The 18883-nt window shown below is 42.9% G+C and overlaps 1 long non-coding RNA gene across 1 annotated transcript; it reads right to left on the bottom strand.

Annotated features, from left to right (window-relative positions):
• Window positions 1-427: 427 nt before the first annotated feature.
• On the bottom strand, window positions 428-18398 carry LOC146177480 (uncharacterized). Its single transcript, XR_014701035.1, has 5 exons — window positions 18117-18398; window positions 15729-15844; window positions 11362-11477; window positions 6509-6654; window positions 428-1037 (listed from the first exon to the last, which is right to left on the bottom strand). It is a non-coding gene; the product is annotated as an uncharacterized LOC146177480 (long non-coding RNA).
• Between the last annotated feature and the right edge of the window lie 485 nt (window positions 18399-18883).

Raw genomic sequence — 18883 nt, 5'->3', positions numbered from 1 at the left:
GCCCTCTGCCGCTAACGATTGGCTTTCATTGCAAATAGCGCCATCATCGCCCATAGGGAAGCGCGGGCGCTCGTCACACTAGCCAGTATATTCTAGGGACTGTAATTTTTGTTTCAGTCGAACGTTATTTTGATGTTGTTAATATCCGTTTTTTTTCTAATGTTATAGCAGTGTTGCATATAAATATTGGTATAATGTTTTCATAATCATTTAAACAGTAAATCTAATATGAAATTAATGTAACATTCGCGAAAAAGTAGAGCAACCTTGCATGAACATCTAAGCCCTGCACATGATGGTACACAGCTTCCATGCTTCGCCTGTGGGCATGGATAAGTGCTGTGGATATGTGCTGTTGGTACAAGGGCACTAAGTGAGCCTGTTTCCAGGAATCCTTTTGTGTAAGCCTGTTTTGCTTTGTGGACACCCTGCAAATGCCAAATTGACCCAGTCAAGAGAACGCCTAGAAAAACACAAAGAAATGTCCCCCTGCGGGAAATAGCGGGAAGTGCTTTGGTTCAACCCAGTCGAAAAATACAACACAAATCTAGCCTGTCGTAAAATGGGACCCTGTTGTCTGTTGTAAGTTGCACCCTGTCGTCTGTAGTATTGTTGTCTGTTGTGTGTAGTGCTGTTGTCTGTTGTATGTTGTACTGTTGTTTGTCGTAAAATAGGACCGCTGTTTGTAGTACTGTTGTGTGTTGTATGTCGTAACATTGTGTCGTATTGTTATCTGTCGTACATTGAGTATTGTGTCGCGGCATTGTTTTTCTATCATGCCTCCAGTATTTTCCGTGGCAGTGTACGTCCTAAATCTGTGGCATCTCTTCAATTAAAAAAATTTAGATTTTGCTTTTATTCACATATAATGCTAGAGCAGTGCACACGTGCGTCTACAAGGCATCATATTTAATTGTGAAATAAAAGCATGCCTTTATGTACGGAGTATAAGTAAGAACTGGGACATATATGCAAGGCTACTTATCCACTTTATTATTGTCAGCTGGACCTGCCGCAGACCACGACCACCTTTGAACCTGCATGGAAGCAAGGAACACAAAACATAAGAATCAATTTAAAACCCATAAAGAAGTATAACCTGCTTCCTGATTCTCAAAGCTAGTTAGCACTCATTTAGTCAGCATGCCGACAAAGCATATAATTTTTAATTGACGTATGTTCCAAGGTCAAAGCTGCTAAATGCCTACATTGCTGAAAGAAAAGCAACAAGAAAAACAGGCAAGAGGAGAAAACATTGGAGTAATATTCCACTGAGTAGGTTGAGAATTAAGCCTCATACCGCAAGTGTACTGCTCATAAAAGGCCCCTTCGTCTACCATAGACAGCAAGGTACTCTGCAATGTTACAATTATGACACAACCAATTACTGGATAAAATTCAGAAAAATGTTTGATTCCACCATGTTTGTTTCAAAAAGGGCATTTAATTTTTCCCAATTTTCATGCAGTGTCAGCTACAGAATAACCAAATTTTTATTTTCACGAGGTGAAATAACTGGAGAGAAATTCTAAGTGCATCCTTACAATAGACATTCCTAGTAATTCCGCCACGCTATCGAGTGGCCACGCAAAGCACCCTGGGAAAGCGAAGTGTTGTCACGCTCACGTCTCTCTGACTGTCATTTCTCGGGCTAAGTTTTCTCTGCTATCTTGGCATTCTTGCTGCGCTGCTGCTTCCCGCTGTTTTCTTTTTTATTGTGTCCACCATTCCTTTGCATCGTGTTGCCCAGTTCGATGTTGCATTCTAAATCCATGGATCATCAGTCAACACGAAGTCTGACATTCGCCCACTGAGGCTCTCCATAGTGGCACACGAAGGCACAGTAGGAAACCCTTCCCCCCTCTGTGCCGTGCATATCTGGAGCCCAGCAGTGGAACACCTTGGAAGGGCGTAGATGGATGCCATGGTCACGACGCGTTCGATGTGGCGGCGTGAACCCCACACGGCAACCTTGGCTTTACATGACATAGTGAAGCTTTTGCTTCAAAAGTCACGGAAAATTGCAGACTAGTAGCTAATTATCAAAGCAATCCGGTGCTTGCTGAATTTTGCAAGGAAGCACCACCAATGCACACGAGAAGACACATGACAGCGGAAAGCAGCGGCACAACACGCTAACATTTGCCAGCAGCCGACGCGAGAGGCGATTGCTTCTTCCATTGTGCTTTGCGCAGATTTGCCAGAGGATGGCGGGGCACTTAAATTTGTGTAACTGTGTTATGACGGGCCATTTCTGACTAGTGCGATTAGCTTAGCAAGATGGAGCAATTTGTAAAATCATTATCCAACTCTCCCCATTGGATGGATGCTACATTTAAAAGTCACTGACTGCTGATGAGGCAAGTCTTGGCAGGTTTGAAAAAATCCATGGTTAAGCTTTACTATACAGTTTTTGTTCATGGCAGAGATAATAAACCTGGCGTTGTTTTCTGTTACAAGTTGCCCTGCACTCATCTTAGTTTATAAAAAACATGAGGCATGGTATCAACTAAAAAATAGAAATGATTGTGAACCATAAAACTGAAAAGGTTTATTTTTAAAACTTCGGGGACAGCGAAAATAAAAAAAGCTAGAGAATATGCATTTCAGTTTTTTTTCTTCTACTGTGGTTTGACATTCTCAATCACGGGATCTTATCTTGCTCACAAAACTATGTTTTAATGTCTGCGAAACTGTAGCTGGTGTGCGATGGCAGCTCCGAAAGAGCTCAATTCAAAGTCCTGACTACAATCAGCCCATGCTCAAAAAGCCCAGAAATGAGCACAGTACCAAAAAAAATGTTGATTCAAAAGCAAATATGCAGGCAAGTAACAGTAAAACCTTGTTACAAGAGACACTCAAGGGACCCGAAAAACATGTCTCTTGTAACCAAAAATTCTAAAAGCACCGTGTTTACTGCACATCAGCATATAAATGCATTCACACACATTAACAGGAAATTAATCAGGAAAGCTTGAAGAAGTTATTCATACTAGTATGTATTTTTGTGAGTGCAGAGTGTATTCCTTCCCAAATTCTGGAGGTAAAGCACTTCACTTTGCAAGCCTTCTTTTTGCTTTAATACCTTTGAGGCACTCTTACATGCTCGTCACCCTCAGATGATTCACAAAAATGTTTCTTATAACAGTGTCTCTTGTAACGAGATTTAACTGTATTAGCAAAGAAAACTTCAGCGAGCACATCTTAGGCCTGTGATTATGCTTTCTAGGGACTGGCAATGACAGATATTAGATTATCCATTTCATGCGCAGTGCAGACGTTATAGCATTTCAATGTTCTAGCATCTGTAAATGTTAATTTTGGCAGTCTTGGGCTCCAATGCGATGTTATGGAATTCAAAATCTAAGGTTGCTGCATGTTTCCTGACCTGCCGCGCCCCCCCCCAAAAAAATAAAATTACCTCCTCCACCTCAAAATATATTTTCACAAACACAGAAGCCATATTTGATGGCACCTCTATCTGACGATGGGAAAGTGAGTCTATCAACGAGACAGCACAAAAACAACCCTGCTAACATGAATGGCCCAACTACAAAAAAAACCTCCAAGAGCCGCACAAAAAAAAACCAACTAGATATATCTGTTAGAAGCATGCAGCACAAGCATGCAGCACTTAAAACTCAGCGTAGAAGCATTGCTCCAAAATCACAAGCCGGCCCTTTTCGCAGTGCGATGCAATAGAAGTGCTGCCTCGTTACAAATGGCCACATTGCTTTAGAGGGATGCTTCACTGCACGGACCGTTGCCTGTACAGTGAAGCATCCTCAAACCACTACGGTTCAGCATACTCGAAGCGCGGAAAAGCACGTCGATGCAAGAGAAAAATAAAGGGTAAGCATTACGATGGCATGACGTCATCTCAAAATAAAATAAAAGGCCAGTGATGCATGCTGCAGTATATGAAACATCGCAATTGGTCATATCACAACAGAAAGCTTTCCCTGCATATGGCCAACTTTTGCATCTAGTCGGGGCATTTTGGCACAATATGGCGCACATTTAACGAATTTCGCACTTATGGCGCAGCAACATGCAGCTGTATCAATAAGGCGCAGTTGGCGCAGCTGTTACACCCCTGCTGTTGTGCCTCCACTGACTAAAAGTTATGAGTGCCCTTCGGGCACCACTAGATCAGAAATTGGCACAGAAGCCCAAGAAAATTGGTCGAGTATATTGCGATGCTGGCAGTATGCATACAACAGCAGAGGCGAATGCAGATTCCAGAGAGAAAACAAGTGTGGCTACCGTATTACTAGGAGGTTTAGTAGATACGAAGGAGCCGGCCCCAGAGGAGAAAGACGAGCATGTGAGTCCACAAGATGGCTCAGAAAACGGCGAGGCCAGTAGCGATAAGATACCAATGTCAAGACCCACTATGTGTTTAGCAGAGGCAGAGCCTGCCGTGCTGTTCCCAACCATAGCTACTACCGCAAAGTTACATGTAGATTTAGCAGAGGCAGACATTGTCAATGTCAGAAACACACAGGTGTCATTGCTATCCATCGCAGGGGATTAGAAAGATGAGAGAAATATGCCAGATGATGGCCAGGCCGGCCAGTGGACACAAAAAAATCCTGCCAGTTGAATGTTGCAGTACCAGAGCAGGTGAGCCCTGAAGAAAGCCCCAAGATCATTCGGAATGAGCGCCTCCAGCAATGAAACTGAGATCTGCATTTCGACCACAGCAGGTGCCACGTTAACCAAAGGAGACGTTGAGCAGCCAATGCAAGCGCCAGGAAGAACAAACAGAGTGCAAGAAGCTTGCGGAAATGTTAGTGGTACGCCAGCTATTTCCTTGCTGCAGGAGTTACCACCGATAAGTGGTGACACTCATCGCCTGGCGGCCATAAAACCTGTGAGCGGGGTCGGGTTTTTGTGGCGCTACTTAACATAAAGTTAAAGTACTGTGTTTTCCTTTTAGACATGGAAAAGAATGCACTCATAAAGCGAAATCCGGAGTGTGGGCACAGTGCCCGAGAGTCGCTGGCTGGAGCTAATCTGTGTGATATTGCACGCACGCTGGCTTGCCCTGCGTGGTGGCTTCCACAGACGATGGCGAACTTGTGGGGGAACAGCGTGTTGCATGCAGTAAGCTGGGGGGTACCAGAGGGGCGGTGAAGCTGTTTGTGCATCTGTGCTGCACCCCACACACCAATGGCTTGCCTGTCGCTCGTGGGTTACTAACATCTTCAGACGAGCGGCACTGTCGAGGGAGCACATTGTTTTGCTTGCCCTACGAAGGGATATTCGCAGTTAATGAAGGGTATGCCTTCTGAGGCATATTTTAAATTACGGTTCTTAACTTGTTGGGAAACTGCAGGCAGCATTTGCTTCTGCAGAGCCGAATTCAGTGTGCATGCTGCAACGCGCTGTGAAGAAACACGAATGTTTTCAATTCTCCCCCGAGCGCTCTGATGGCCAGAAGCCTGCTCGTAGGAGTTCGCAGCTCTTAATTTTGTTCTGCAATGTATTCAGTTGTCTGTCAAAGCCAGGCAATAAAAATAAAACCAAGCGACAAAGGGTGAACATAGACCTCACACCAAACAAGCAAACCGAGGTATTCATACCATTTCTCTAAGCCTGCCTCATGTTCTACGTAAACTCGTCACCAGCAGTGACTGTTGCCAGATGCAGAAGTGTTTTCTGCCATTTTTCACAGCCACCTTTTTTATCCCGCCCGCAAAACAAGTTCCAATATACTGTTAACATTGAGGTTGCTGGCAAAAGTTTAGAAGACTCGACATGAAAAACTGAGCATTACACACTTCAGCACGCAGTTTTCAGGCAAAAAGTTCACCTTAATCTCGCTCCCATATGTACTTGCACTGCTTCGAGTGGAGGACATATTCTCAAAGAGACCTTGTCGAAGCAAACGCCGAGGGGCGTTCATGAATCTGAATTGGCCCTGGGAAGGAGGAGCAGCTGTTTTCTCCACTCAGTGGAGTGGAGGTGGAGTGTTGAATCGAGGCGCGTTTTTGAATGCAGGTATTAGTAATGTCAACTGATGCAATATTACTTCATAAGGATCACTGCATTTTGCCTTTGTTTACTGTAGCAGTGCCATGCAAATGACAGCAATGGGCAACACGTCATGTGGGCAGAAGCCATAAATGCATTCAGTACTTCCCTATCACACTGAACTGCTGAGTAAGCGTTCTGATAACCTGTTCCCACTGCCTCTCCTTATCAAGACATCCACCAAGCCACGTCTGATGTTTTTACCGGAGCTGAGATACAGGCATGTGAAAGTACTGCTGTGATCGTTTTGGTGTGACTGGCCTAGTGTTCCTTAGCTGATGTCTGGACACAACTGGCCTCGTTAACACGTCATTTTGCTGAAAATGCTCAGGAGACTCGGCAATAAAAAATGCAGCACTTTAAATACAAGGACAGCAGACTGGAAAGTGTGAACAGTCACATTTTTGAGAATGTCGGTTTAAAAATGATTGTTACAGTTCGAAATGTTAGGAAGCAACAAAACACTCACCTCTTCATTGGCTTTGAGCAACGCCTGCTGCTTTCAACCACTCCGGAGCCCTAAGCAGGTGCTTCTCTAGATGTTCGAAGCTGAATTCCTCTTGCATCCTTGGCCACCTCTGCTACACGAAATCCCCCGGGGATAGCCGAGAATTGCTGAAAAATAGTAATACCAATGACTATAAAATAGTATGAAGACCTGAACAAGGGTAAATGGGGTGCACCTCAGTTCGCAGATGAGCCAATGTTTTGACAAGTGGACTTGTCTTCATCTGGGCAAAGTGATCATCGCTGGCAGGGGTTTAAATATGCTTTTGCTTCCGAAGAAGAAAAGCTGGGGAGGGGAAAGTGGGTGCGAGGAAAGTAGGTGTGAAGGAGTGGGGGGAGAGGACTGGTGAGAAGAAAGTGGGTCATGAAGTGAAAGCAAAAAAGAAAAAAAAAATCTTCAGTATGTATTTATCAGTTTGGAACCAAGGATTCTGTGGCCCGCAAAAGTAAAAGCAGCAGTACAAGGAAAAACTACAATACCGGGTAGGTGATTAGTCACCACTTAAACTGGTTTGGTACAGATATGCCTTACAAAGGGACAGGCTATGCAAACGGCCCTGATAAGGCATATATCTAGGGGGACAATTCTTAAAAGGTAGGGGGAGGAAAGGGGGAGTACAAAGTCACAGGATAATAACCACACAGTGAACCACAACCGACCAAAAAAAAAAAAAAAATTTAAGTACGTATCTCAACCTGGAACCAGATTCTGTGGCCTGCAAAAGAAGTAAAAGTGGCAGTACCACGAAAAACCACTGTACAGGATAGATGATCAGTCACCAGAAATATTCCTGCTGGTTCCAATGTTCTAAATTTATGAATTAGATATGCATTGGAACCAGCAGGAATAAATATATCTAAGGGAACGTTAGAATCCCTTCGGTATATTCCCTCTGCATCATAACTATTCGGGAAAACAATCCCACATAGTGTGAATTGTACAGTTTATTCACACCACATGTACACTCTAATCCCTTCCATAATAGCATAACCTTACATGTTCCTCTAAACACATTTTCTCCTTGTCACTTGTTGCTTGAATTTGTCCTCAAACTTTTTTTGTGAATAATATATATTTTTTTTTTCATGTCAGTTGTGGTTCTCCCCCCCCCCCCCTCACCTTTGTAGAAAGATTTAGGAATTGTCCCCCTTAGACATATGCCTCACCAGGGCCCTTCGCAAAGCCTGTCCCTTTGTAAAGTGTATCTGCACCAAACCCGCCTAAGTGGCGACTAATCATCTGCCCGATACTGTGGTTTTTCCTGGTACTGCCGCTTTCACAGGCCACAGGATCTCTGGTTCCAGGTTGAGATACGTACTTAAATTTTTTTTTTCTTTCATTTCATAACCCACTTTCTTCTCACCCATCCTCTCCTCCCCACTTTTTCACAACTACTTTCTTCGCACCCACTTTCCCCTCCCCAGCTTTTCTTCTTCGGAAGCAAAAGCATATTTAAACCCCTGCCAGTGATGATCGTTTTGCCCAGACGAAGACAAGTCCACTTGTCGAAACGTTGGCTCATCTGTGAACTGAGGCGTACCCCATTTACCCTTGTTCAGTTCTTCAACCGTGCAAACCCTCTTCTTCCTCTCATTCTACCTATAAAATAGTAAAGCTGTCAAATTCATGCACTCAAAATAAAGCTCTGCTTTGCTCTTTTTAAGGCTCAGTCATCATCAGCGAATTGCTTTTAGCACTTCTGTCAAAGAATACGAGATCCAAGTTGTTTCCTGCTTTGCATCCCATAATGCAATGACATCACAGAAACAATGCACACAGCTTTACTGCTTTAGATGTTCGCTCTGAAGAGCAACATGCAAACACAGCTTCCTCTAATTTGAAACATTCAGCAGTACTTAAGAAATAGCTTCATGCAAACTATGACGACTTGTGAAAAACTGCTAGTTATTCGTCTGAAGCATTCAAGGGTGCCAAAAAGCACAGCACATATGGAAGAAATTGTAAAAGAGTGTGAATAACAAATTACTCTCTTTGCAAAAAAGTATGCATTATATGCTTTTTGCCACCACATGTGCAAAGAACGCATCAATGCATCAACTATGGCATAACAGTGAACTTTTAAAATGTGCTGAGCCTTTCACCATGGCAAATAAGTACTGCGGACACACAGGTTACCTTTCTTGCTAATATAGAAGGCTTCAATAAGTTTCTGCGATTCTGTATTTCTGCTCATAACAGTAGTACACATCACCACAGCATGCCTTATGGGACCTCACAGGACAAGATCCAATGTGCTGTGGTGAATTAGAGACCATTTTCTTTTGCTCAATATTTCACTAAGTTCCCAGACTCCTTCATTTGCACAGTGCGTAGTTTGTCCTGCACAGGAATGGCTGCTTGAGAGTGAAACTCGTACACTACCATTTCTGCATGTTTCATGAATGACCGTCTATTGTTGGTACCAAAAGCTCTTTCGCCTTTTCCGATGTGACAGCAAAGACCACAGCTTCATTGGAGATAAAGAGGGAAGTGGACTGTCATGCATGCTCACAGCAATATTCAAATTGTGGGACAGCTTAGGTAGATATTGCATAACTGCCAGTCTCGCCTTTTCTCAAGGATCCTGCGACGCAATGCTGGTGAGGAAAGCTGACGCAAGTATGCTGATAGCAATATTTGAACAGCAAGTATAAGCAAAGCACTGAGTGCTCAATGAATCAGGTATGCTGGTGTTTTGTTCCACATTAAAAAAGGGACTCCTTCTAATTGATTTTCAAATAGATAAAATTTAGTGAAAGGAATGAGTGACTGATTTATTTTTTTTGTGAACCTGTGATCAGTAAGTCATGTGTCCCCAAGCTCCATTCTAGTTTTCAAATTCAATTGGCTAGGCTGACTTCAGCTGGGGCCCATTGTGTTTGCTTTTGAAAGGGGTTACAAAAGACACCCAGAAGTGACGGGCTGTAGAAGTTGGTGCAGATGAGCCTAGAGAAAAGGTGAGACCAGTAGTGACATACCCGCACATGCTATCCCACAATGTAAACAAGGTAGTGAGCAGGCATGACATTCTGCTAGTCTTTTTAGCCCCTCCAAAGCTTGGTTGTCTTTCCTCTGGCTTCATAAAAGGACAACTAAAAGAAAGAGGCTCTGGTAAAAAGCTTCGATGTCCATTCAAGAGATGCGCTGACTGGTCAGTATATGAGTTGCCCTCTCGTCAGCTCATTCTTATATAGTAAACACTGGGTGTCATGTCACTGAGCAAATCAAGGAACATGAACAGATTGTTGAGCAACAAAAAGTGTAGTGCAAACTGCCAAACCATTTCTGATCTTGACTTCATGCTCTTTAATAGCATCAAGATAAATAGTCTGTCAGCAAAAGTTATCAAGCTACCTAAAGACGAGCTGGAAACAGTATTGTGTGACTGGGTTACAATGAAGAGCTGAAATGATTTTCTTTTCGAGGACATGTTCTATTCCATACAATATTGTGCATATGCCAAGCACAGTTTAAAAGTAGACAACATGAAAAAGCCCAGTCACAGCTTGCGAGTTGTAAAGGTATTGCGACAATGTGGGCTTAAACGGAACAGCTGCTGGCCAATTGCATGCTGCTCGATTCCTTGGAGCTGCTAAGAAATAAGCAGCGCCTCGGATGTAATGAATGCTTGTTTCACATCTAGGTTCTCATTACCTAACAGCAAGACCAACTGCCCTTTTAGAAGATAAAGCGTAACAAAAGGAAGCACATAAAAGGAATGATGGGATATACATTTGATATACAAACATGCTGCCCTATCACGTTTTACTGTAATACTGGCAACTCTTGAACATGACGATGCCTTGTGGGATGGTGACCAGTTGGTTACACTTATAATAGCCCACAGGTACAGTTGCCAGTACGGCTATTTACAGCGCTCAACCGAGGCGCATTTGGCTGCACTGATGGCATCTAGTGGAAACAACTGGTTTCGAATAGCCTGCATCTGAGAATGTGCTGACATACTGATGGGAGTGCCTTCACGTCTGTGCCTAGTCTGTATACAGCTTTTACCACTTGTGACTGTTCACAAAGGTACTGCAGAAACACAAAACAATGTGTAGCTAGAGCATTCAGGCATGCATGTGCTGTATTATATATTTGTGTGCTGCAACATTAATACACCGCATTCACTTTTGCTAACACTCGTCAAATGTATTATTATTCGTAGTGCAGAGATCGTTTCCTTTTGGTACAGAACAACTCCCCAATATGGTTTAGCTTGATATTTAGATAACTGTCACCTACTGTGTCATAAACGTGATGATGACATTAATGGACAAGATAAAACAGCTCAAGGAAGCTCTATCAGTGTGGGGATGCATGATAAATGCACACTATCATAAAAGAAGAATTATTGGCAGATGACATCCATGCAACCCAAAGTACACTATCTGAGTACTCTAGATTGCCATGCTGATGACTGCACAATCAAGTTGTTCCCTGGTTGCAAATCATAGCCATTTGCATGCCTTTTTGCAGTGTGAGACCTAAATGCTCAGCAAATCCCCCGACGCTGGCCATTTTGTGCACTCAGACTAAAAGCAAATACTTTTTGAAAGCCCACATGTCATGACGTTATTCATGATTTGTATGTTTTAGAATACTTTCATCCGAACTGCTGTCCAGCAAACTGGCAGAACATATTAAAATACTCATTAAGCAGCACAAGAAGGGTTCTCTTTCAATCAGTTCATCCATTCTGCAAAATTTTAAAACATTTCACATTGATTTTGTGATGTCAACTGTCACGTATTGCTACTGTGAATTAAGCACGGCTGCTTCAATGTGCAAAAAAAAATCTCCGTACTTACGTCTTTTCAAAACTGCCATGAACTGGTAATTGCATGGAAAGCCGCCTCACAGCAGGGCTGTGAGACCTGCCGGTGCTGCTGCTGGCGAGGGCTCCTGCTTTGCCTGCATAATGTGACTTCGCGACAAAAAAAAAAAAAAAAGGATTAGAAGTAGAGCTCTTTGACTATGTTCGGAAACTTCCTTTGAGCCTTCTGCATACGTCTGACGAAGGGCTTTTCACACTGATTTTGTGATATCAACGGTCACATATTGCTACTGTGAATTAAGCACGGCCGCTTTTTTGCATAAAAAGAAATCTAAAACCCGGCAAGCCGCCGACCTGTCCTGGGAGTTACAGGCCTATAACGCTAACTAGTTGTTTAGCAAAATCTTTTGAAAGTATTTTAAACACTAGATTAACCTTTATTTTAGAATCAAGTAAACTTCTTAATATTCATCAGTGCGGTTTTAAGAAAGGATGCTCAACTACGGACCACCTAGTACGCCTCGAAAACACTGTCCGCGAGGCGTTGATACATAGACAGCATTGTCTTGCTGTTTTCTTCGATCTAGAAAAGGCATATGATACAACTTGGAGATTCGGCATCCTACGTGATCTAGCAGCTTTGGGCATCCGTGGTCGAATGCTCAGTGTTTTAAAAGACTCTTTCACATCGTTCATTCCAAGTGCGCCTCGGTACCACCTTGTGAAGAAGGCTCATTCAGGAGAATGGAGTACCTCAGGGGTGCATTCTAAGCACGCTTTTTGTTGTAAAAATCAATTCCAAATTCCATTATGTGTTCACTCTACGTAGATGACCTCCAGATGGCCTACACCTCTTCCAATATATCAACGTGTGAGAGACAAATACAAATAAAAATAAACTAGTGGCATGGGCCGACAAAAATGGGTTAGTTTTCCCCCCAAAAGACGGTGGCAGTTATGTTTTCACTCAAACGGGGTATTCAGAACAACCCTGTCTTGCACTTAAATAGAACCGAATTACCATTAAAAGAAGAGCACAAATTCCTAGGCATTACTTTCGATAAAAAACTCACATTTCTACCTCACATAAACACACTAAAAAAGAAAGCCTCAAAATCTCTTAACATACTGAAAGTTCTTTCGTGGAAACATTGGGGTTCCGACAGGGCATGTCTTTTGCATGTATACCGTTCTGTTGTACACTCCCGCGTGGACTATGGGAGTATAGTGTACGGTTCAGCTAGGCCTTCATATCTAAAAAAACTGGACCCTTTACATAACTTAGGTCTGCGCCTTGCATGCGGTGCATACAGAACATCCCCTATAAGCAGCCTGTATGTAGAAACAAATGAGCCTTCACTGGAAGACAGACGAATAGCCATCACATGTGCTTACATTCTAAGAATAAGGTCACAGGAAAAACACCTCTGCTATCCAGTTGTCACAACTTGCCCCTCTCGATTAATTTTCACAAATAAACCTAACGCAACAAGACCACTGATCATGTGATTCGAAGGCATGTGCAGTGAGCTGCAGATCCTGGACACCTTGCCTGATGTCGCACAAAACAACAGTCCTCTAACTTCATGGTACAGTCTCCCTGAAATCTGTGACCTCACTCTCACACAGTTTCCAAAAACCAAAACCCCACAAGAGCACATTATTCAGGAATTCCTAAACTTGCAGGAAAAGTACAAAAACTTCACAGACTTTTATACCGATGGATCTAAAACTGCTGTGTACACTGGAAGTGCAGTTGTGCAAGGAGATTCTGTGGAAATCATGACTTCCACACTGTGCGTCTATTTTCACTGCTGAATCCTATGCCATTTCTGTTGCCGTAGAGAAAATATTAAAAGAGAATGTCATAAACAGCATTATATTTACAGACTCTCTAAGTGTTCTCACAGCTCTAAATTCCAGAAATGCAGCTGCTCCTTTACTTGGAAACATAATACACAATATAACAACAGCCATAGCTCGAAGATACAACGTAAAATTCTGCTGGGTCCCGAGTCACGTGGGCATTAAAGGCAATGACAGAGCAGACACATGTGCTGCTGAAGCCCGCGACAAACAAATAAAGAGTATAGGCATACCTTACAAAGACTGTACGAAACTTGTACATCTCAAATTAAAAGAAAAATGGCAGTCTGCCTGGGACAGTGAAGTGGGAAATAAACTACACTTAGTAAAGCCCATTTTGGGAGAATGGATGTCGTGCCGGCATAAGGAGCGTTTTATAGAAGTGATCCTATGCCGTCTCCGCATTGGACACACGCACCTGACACACAATTTTTTGTTGAAAAAAGAAGAGAAACCACGATGCGAAAAATGCGGAGAGGAACTAACTATTAACCGCATTTTATTCACATGCACAAGTCTTGAAAGGATAACAAAAAAATTTTTTGCAAAATTTTACAAATACATTCCTTTTCACCCTAAACTGATTTTAGATGATGATGGACTTGTTGATTTATCTTGTGTTTTTAGTTTCATAAGGGAAGCAAATGTTTTACACAAACTGTAGGAAAAAATGAAACATACGTCACTAAGAGAAACTGAAACATTGTGCTAGGCACATCATGGTGTTGGCAGCTTAAGCGCCATTGGATGTAAAACAACCCAAGTTTTTAAAAGGAGAGTTTTTAAACAAATTAGTTTTTAACACACTCATTTTCCCATTTCTTGCAAAACAAAACTTTCACCTTGCTCGTGGCGCATGATAGCCTTAGTTGCTTATGCGCCAAAAAACCCAACACAACACAACACATATATAGTAAACACTGGGTGTCATGTCACTGAGCAAATCAAGGGACATGAACAGATTGTTGAGCAACAAAAAGTGTAGTGCAAACTGCCAAACCATTTCTGATCTTGACTTCATGCTCTTTAATAGCATCAAGATAAATAGTCTGTCAGCAAAAGGTATCAAGCTACCTAAAGACGAGCTGGAAACAGTATTGTGTGACTGGGTTGCAATGAAGAGCTGAAATGATTTTCTTTTCGAGGACATGTTCTATTCCATACAATATTGTGCATATGCCAAGCACAATTTAAAAGCAGACAACATGAAAAAGCCCAGTCACAGCTTGCGAGTTGTAAAGGTATTGCGACAATGTGGGCTTAAAAGGAACAGCTGCTGGCCAATTGCATGCTGCTCGATTCCTTGGAGCTGCTAAGAAATAAGCAGCGCCTCGGATGTAATGAATGCTTGTTTCACATCTAGGTTCTCATTACCTAACAGCAAGACCAACTGCCCTTTTAGAAGATAAAGCGTAACAAAGGAAGCACATAAAAGGAATGATGGGATATACATTTGATATACAAACATGCTGCCTTATCACGTTTTACTGTAATACTGGCAACTCTTGAACATGACGATGCCTTGTGGGATGGTGACCAGTTGGTTACACTTATAATAGCCCATAGGTACAGTTGCCAGTACGGCTATTTACAGCGCTCAACCGAGGCGCATTTGGCTGCACCGATGGCATCTAGTGGAAACAACTGGTTTCGAATAGCCTGCATCTGAGAATGTGCTGACATACTGATGGGAGTGCCTTCACGTCTGTGCCTAGTCTGTATACAGCTTTTACCACTTGTGACTGTTCACAAAGGTGCCACAGAAACACAAAACAATGTGTAGCTAGAGCATTCAAGGCATGCATGTGCTGTATTATATATTTGTGTGCAGCAACATTTATACACCGCATTCACTTTTGCTAACACTCGTCAAATGTATTATTATTCGTAGTGCAGAGATCGTTTCCTTTTGGTACAGAACAACTCCCCAATACGGTTTAGCTTGATATTTAGATAACTGTCACCTACTGTGTCATAAACGTGATGATGACATTAATGGACAAGATAAAACAGCTCAAGGAAGCTCTATCAGTGTGGGGATGCATGATAAATGCACACTATCATAAAAGAAGAATTATTGGCAGATGACATCCATGCAGCCCAAAGTACACTATCTGAGTACTCTAGATTGCCATGCTGATGACTGCACAATCAAGTTGCTCCCTGGCTGCAAATCATAGCCATTTGCATGCCTTTTTGCAGTGTGAGACCTAAATGCTCAGCAAACCCCCCGACGCTTGCCATTTTGTGCACTCAGACTAAAAGCAAATACTTTTTAAAAGCCCACATGTCATGACGTTATTCATGCTTTGTATGTTTTAGAATACTTTCATCCGAACTGCTGTCCAGCAAACTGGCAGAACATATTAAAATACTCATTAAGCAGCACAAGAAGGGTTCTCTTTCAATCAGTTCATCCGTTCTGCAAAATTTTAAAACATTTCACATTGATTTTGTGATGTCAACTGTCACGTATTGCTACTGTGAATTAAGCACGGCTGCTTCAATGTGCAAAAAAAAAATCTCCGTACTTACGTCTTTTCAAAACTGCCATGAATTGGTAATTGCATGGAAAGCCGCCTCACAGCTGGGCTGTGAGACCTGCCGGTGCTGCTGCTGGCGAGGGCTCCTGCTTTGCCTGCATAATGTGACTTCGCGACAAAAAAAAAAAAAAAAGGATTAGAAGTAGAGCTCTTTGACTATGTTCGGAAACTTCCTTTGAGCCTTCCTGCATACGGCTGACAAACAATGAAGGGCTTTTCACATTGATTTTGTAATGTCAACAATGAAAACACGGGGGCCAGTTGGTTGATCACACTGGGGAATACGGCGCTACATGATAGACCGGGGACACGTTCATTCGTGTGTTGTCCTTCACCTGTCCCCCATCTAGCAAGTAGAGCTGTATTCCCCAGTTTGTGATGTCAACGATCCCTTATTGCTACTGTGAAATAAGCACGGCTGCTTCATTGTGTAAAAAAAAAAAAAAAATCTGATTACATATGTCTTTTTAAACCCGCTATGAACTGGTAATCGCATGGAAAGTGGCCTCGCAGTAGGGCCATGAGACTCCTGCTTGGCCTGCATAATGTGACTTTGCAAAAAAAAAAAAAATTAGAAGTGAAGCTCTTTGTATGCTGGTTCGGAAACTTCCTTTGAGCCTTTCTGCAATTGGCTGACAAACAATGAAGGGCTTTTCACATTGATTTTGTAATGTCAACAATGAAAACACGGGGGCCAGTTGGTTGATCACACTGGGGAATACGGCGCTACTTGATATACCGGGGACACGTTCATTCGTGTGTTGTCCTTCACCTGTCCCCCATCTAGCAAGTAGAGCTGTATTCCCCAGTTTGTGATGTCAACGATCCCTTATTGCTACTGTGAAATAAGCACGGCTGCTTCATTGTGTAAAAAAAAAAAAAGATCTGATTACATATGTCTTTTTAAACCCGCTATGAACTGGTAATCGCATGGAAAGTGGCCTCGCAGTAGGGCCATGAGACTCCTGCTTGGCCTGCATAATGTGACTTTGCAAAAAAAAAAAAAATTAGAAGTGAAGCTCTTTGTATGCTGGTTCGGAAACTTCCTTTGAGCCTTTCTGCAATTGGCTGGCAAACAATGAAGGGCTTTTCACATTGATTTTGTAATGTCAACAATGAAAACACGGGGGCCAGTTGGTTGATCACACTGTAGAATACGGCGCTACTTGATATACCGGGGACACGTTCATTCGTGTGTTGTCCTTCACCTGTCCCCCATCTAGCAAGTAGAGCTGTATGCCCCAGTTTGTGATGTCAACGGTCCCTTATTGCTACTGTGAAATAAGCACGGCAGCTTCATTGTGTAAAAAAAAAAAAAAAAATCTGAGTACATATGTCTTTTCAAACCCGCTATGAACTGGTAATAGCATGGAAAGTGGCCCCGCAGTAGGGCCATGAGACTCCTGCTTGGGCTGCATAATGTGACTTCGCAAAAAAAAAAAAAATTAGAAGTGAAGCTCTTTATATGCTGGTTCGGAAACTTCCTTTCAGCCTTTCTGCATATGGCTGACAAACAATGAAGGGCTTTTCACATTGATTTTGTAATGTCAACAATGAAAACATGGGGGCCAGTTGGTTGATCATACTGTGGAATACTGCACTACTTGGTAGACCGGGGACACGTTCATTCGTGTGTTATCCTTCACCTGTCCCCCATCTAGCAAGTAGCGCTGTATTCCCCAGTTTGTGATGTCAACGGTCCCTTATTGCTACTGTGAAATAAGCACGGCTGCTTCATTGTGTTAAAAAAAAATCTGAGTACATATGTCTTTTCAAACCCGCTATGAACTGGCAAGTGCATGGAAAGCGGCCTCGCAGTAGGCCATGAGACTCCTGCTTGGCCTGCATAATGTCGCGAAAAAAAAAATAGAAGTAAAGCTCTTTGTATGACTGTTTGGAAACTTTACTTGAGCATTTCTGCATGTCGCTGACAAACATTGGCGGGCTTCCAAATCACAAGAAAACGCAAGAAAACGCGACGAATTTTGAAATGCAAACAGTAGTTCCTCACGTTTCACGAGTCCTACACTACAATCGATGTTTCCGGCATTACCTTGAAACGCACATATTACTTGCGCAAGAGAAAACTAAGCTCCGTTTCCTTTCGTTCAGATGTTCATTATTTTAGGCTGAACACTGACTTCGGCATTTATATCGAACTGCTAGTAGAAGCACTTTATTAAAAGGAACTGCAAATAGCGATACAAATGTTCTACGAACACTGGGTTGTGCAAGGTGCACCGAAGAATATAACAAGGACCATCGCTGCGCTACGCAGTTAAATCTAAATGAGGTATCCAGCCACAGATGCTCGCGTACACAACAGTGCATCGCAAGCGTTGCAGCACAGGCAGAACAACTACTATAATGAATGCTTTACCTGCAAATGCGATGACTTGCCTCAAGTGCTTCTTTTCCGGTGCGGTTCGAACCCGGCAGACGCTTGCAGCGTTGAACGTGAACGCATTGCCAGGTACGGGGCTTCCGCGCTTCTCAAGCGTTTGACGTTACCGCTCGCTATATCAACCAACAACTCCAACCGTATAGAACACTGCACGCTGGACGCACAAAGCAAAGCGCAGCAATCATCGACGAACGCAAACACCGGCTTTAGCGAAGTATTTCAACTTCAAAAACGAACAACTGACATTACGACGCCGCCATGCCCAACGTTTTTAGATTCCTTTCAGTTTGCAAGCTCCCCCGAGTCACTCCCGAGAAAGCGGCTCCCGTCCGTTTCCACTCGCCACGCGGCGCTGCTGTCGCTGTCGGCCCGAAACCGCTCGCACTCTGTGTTGGTGTGGTGGCAGCCTTCGCCGGTTCTCATCCGCGATAAAACTGGGAACGGACACGTAGAGCTCAAATTTGCTGGGCTTTTGGAGCTGTCACGTTAAAACTTCAGTCTCATGGTTAAAAAAACTGTTTCGCCTGATGCCTGTTCGAAAAAAAAAAAAGATCGTTTATTTGCCTCGCGCTTTATCGCATCGCATTTGCGACGTTTATCCTAGACATTTTAGTATTTGTTGGAGTAAAGCTATCAATAGTTATTCGGGAGAATGCACGACAAATTAAGAAATGAGAACCAGCGATGTTCCGTTTCTAGATCGCATTCACGAAATTCCGCGCTGTTACCAACAGAGCACCGCA

Source organism: Amblyomma maculatum, chromosome 10, assembly GCF_055883805.1.
Source record: "Amblyomma maculatum isolate TAMU_Amacu chromosome 10, ASM5588380v1, whole genome shotgun sequence".
Taxonomy (NCBI): domain Eukaryota; kingdom Metazoa; phylum Arthropoda; class Arachnida; order Ixodida; family Ixodidae; genus Amblyomma; species Amblyomma maculatum.
This window is presented reverse-complemented; position numbering and strand designations above follow the sequence as displayed.